Genomic DNA, 3,864 nt, shown 5'->3' with positions numbered 1-3,864 from the left:
GCAAGCACCCTAGGAAATTGTTTAGATGAAGTGTAGCTTCCGGAATGGCAAAGGGGGTACTGCTTTGGTGAGGCAAAAGTTCATAGATGATAACCTTGTGCCTCTCCGACTAAACTACATAGGTTTCTAGGAAACAAAGAAACAACAGTTCAATAATTCTTTCTTGAAGAATGCCTTTGGTAACATGATTTTTTGTTGGAATTATCTACCTTCAGTTGGTTATGTTGGAGATATCTTAGTTGGTGTTACTTTAGACCTTTTTGATGTTATTTCTTGGGAAATAGAGAATTTCTCTGTTAGTGTAGTGGTTAGGAATGAAATCATTAATGTGATAGTTAGGATTACTACATCGTATGGATCCCCTTATGACGAGGGGAAGCAAGAGTTTATTTTTCAATTACTCCCCTTCGTCCACAAATAAGTGTACATGCGGGTTTTTCAAGATAAATTATGAAGTGAAGTGGAAAATGCATTGAGAAGATGCTTCTCTCCTCTTTAATTATTTCACCTACAATGAGCTAAGTGCTTGTAGAAAATAAGGAGAACATGTGCTCAATATTATTGGGTTTGATTCCGTGCGATGAGAGAGAAGTAATTAAAGTGCATTGGGAAGATAGGAGTACACTCTTTTGTAGACAAAGTTTAGAGCTAGATATACACTATATACACTCATTTGTGGACGGCGGGAGTACATCAGTTATTCCTTAATTGGGATGGCCCTGCAATTATTGGTGGAGATTTTAATTTGGTTAGATCCCAATCTGATAAGAGTAATGGTGTTATAGACTTAAGCTGGGTTGATAAATTTAATATCTGGATTGATATGTGGGCCTTAACTAAGATTGGCCTAGCTGGTTGAACTTTCACATGGGGTAATAACCGAGAAAATCTCATTATGAGTAGAATTAATAGAATTTTTTATACCACTAGTTTTGAAGCTTTATTTCCTTTAGCACATGCAGGGCTCTACCTAGAGTAGGGAGTGATCATACTTAATTATGTGGGAATTTGGTGTTAATCAGATGCCTAAGAAAAGTAGTTTTAAATTTGAGAAATGGTGGTTAAGTAGGCCTAAATTTAAAGACCTACTCCCTCCGTTCCTTTTTAATTGACTCGGATTTAGTACAACTTTGTACTAAATCCGAGTCAATTAAAAGAGAACGGAGGGAGTAGTTATTAAAGCCCGGTCGACTGAAAAAAGAGGTAGAAGTGCACTTGACCTTTTCCATGATAGAACTAAGTACATTCTTTCTAAAGGATGGAGTGCAAATTCAAAAGCTGACATAAGAAAATATGAAAAGCAGATGATGGAGGAGTATGGTATTTTGGACATAATGTCTGGAAATCAACCTCTATGAGACGAGGAGAGAAGTAGATTAGATTTTATCCTAAGGGGGTTGAACTCATATTGGGACATAGAGGAGACAAAAGATAGAAAAATTCTAGAGATAGAAACGTTTTAGAAGGATAAAATACAACATACTTTCACGTTGTGGCTAACCAAAGAAGGAAAAAAGAAGAGGACCTATGTTTTACATGGCTCTCATGGTTCTAAAACTGACCAAAAGGGATGCTTAAAATTGCAACTAACTACTATAAGTTCTTGTTTAAAAAAAGATAGACATGATATCACCTTAGTTAATGACTTTTTCTCTCCTCAGGAAAAAGTCATTCATGAGTAAAATGATATGTATTAGAAAAAAGCTTCAGAGAGGAAGAGGTTAGAGAAGCAGTTTTGGGTCTCACGCTCATGGAGCACGAGGCCCGAATGGCTTGTCCTTCACATTTTGTTAACAATTCTGGGACATAATTAAATTTGACATGATGGATCTCTTTAATGATCGGTTTAATGGTTCCTTAGACATTTATAGGTTGAATTTTGGTATGACTATTTTGATCCCTAAAGAGGATGATGATAGGGATATGATGAAATTTAGGAATGTTATCTTACTTAACCACATCTTATAATTGTTACTAAAGTTATTACTAATAGATTTGCTAGGATAATAGATATGTTGATCTCTTACTAGCAATCTTCTTTATTAAGGATAGGTTTATCCTGGAAAGTGAGGTCACCACACAAGTAATAATTCATGAGATACAAGGGAAAAAAGAACAAAGTTTAGTGTTGAAGATTGATTATGAAAAAGCTTATGATATGGTAAACCTTGATTTACTTAATGAGACACTTAAACTTAGGGGTTTAGTTCAAAATCATTCCTTTCATTAATCAGTGACACAAGGGGGGTCAGTAGGTGTCAAGTTTAATGGCATCGAGGGATATTTATTCCTTATAGAGAAAGGGTTAAGGCAAGGGGGCCTTTTGATCCAATGCTTTATAACTTTGTGGTAGATGTTTTATCTAGGATGCTAATCAAAGGCTCTAGTAATGGTATGGTTAAAGGTATTTGTCCTAATTTGGTCCATGGTGGGGTAGTTTTTCTGCAATATACATATGATACCTTGGTTTTCCTAGAAAAGAATAAAAGAACTGCTATTAACTCGAAATGGACCCTAGCCTGCTTTGAGCAGATCCAAGGGATGAAAATCACATAAAAGTGAATTAGTGATCGGTATCAACATGGAATAGGAGGAATGCCTCCCATTCCTTGAAATTTCCCAATGTGTTGCTTGTTCTTTCCAAAATATTTAGGCTTTCCTCTTCACTTTAGCAAGTTAAAAATGGAAGATCTACAATCAATGATTAATAGTCTTCTGAGTAGAATGGCAGGTTGGAGGATTAAACTTTTGCCTTCTGAAGCTAAGAGGACCCTTATATTCAAATTTCCATATATAGTATCCTGATGCGCGTAGATGTACACGTCCGTTGGGAACCCCAAGAGGAAGGTATGATGCGCACAGTGGCAAGTTTCCCTCAGTAAGAAACCAAGGTTTAATCGGACCAGTAGGAGTCAAGAAGCACGTTGAAGGTTGATGGTGGTGAAATGTGATGCGGCGCAACACCAGGGATTCCGGCGCCAACGTGGAACCTGCACAACACAACCAAAGTACTTTGCCCCAACGAAACAGATGAGGTTGTCAATCTCACCGGCTTGCCGTAACAAAGGATTAACCGTATTGTGTGGAAGATGATTGTTTGCGAAGAAAACAGTAAAACAAGTATTGCAGTAGATTGTATGCGATGTAAAGAATAGGACCGGGGTCCACAGTTCACTAGAGGTGTCTCTCCCATAAGATTAAAGCATGTTGGGTGAAAAAATTACAGTCGGGCAATTGACGAATAGAGAAGGGCATAACAATGCACATACATGATATGATAAATATAGTGAGATTTAATCAGGGCATTACGACAAAGTACATAGACCGCTATCCAGCATGCATCTATATGCCTAAAAAGTCCACCTTCAGGTTATCATCCGAACCCCTTCCAGTATTAAGTTGCAAGCAACAGACAATTGCATTAAGTATGGTGCGTAATGTAATCAACAACTACATCCTTAGATATAGCATCAATGTTTTATCCCTAGTGGCAACAACACATCCACAACATTAGAACTTTCTGTCACTGTCCCAGATATCAATGGAGGCATGAACCCACTATCGAGCATAAATACTCCCTCTTGGAGTTAAGAGCAAAAACTTGGCCAGAGCCTCTACTAATAACGGAGAGCATGCAAGATCATAAACAACACATAAATAATAGATTGATAATCACCATAACATAGTATTCTGTAATGTCCCAGGTTTAGTGACAATCGAGGGGTAGATTTTAGAAAGGGATGTGCATTGCATAGTAAATTCTGGGGAAATTTCGCGCTTTTAAACAAAAACTGCATCAAGGGGGAACAAGTTTCTCTCTCGACACCTTACAGGGTTAGGGTTTCGAGAGTGCGATAAACTTGT

Source organism: Lolium rigidum, chromosome 2, assembly GCF_022539505.1.
Source record: "Lolium rigidum isolate FL_2022 chromosome 2, APGP_CSIRO_Lrig_0.1, whole genome shotgun sequence".
NCBI lineage: Eukaryota > Viridiplantae > Streptophyta > Magnoliopsida > Poales > Poaceae > Lolium > Lolium rigidum.
This window is presented reverse-complemented; position numbering follows the sequence as displayed.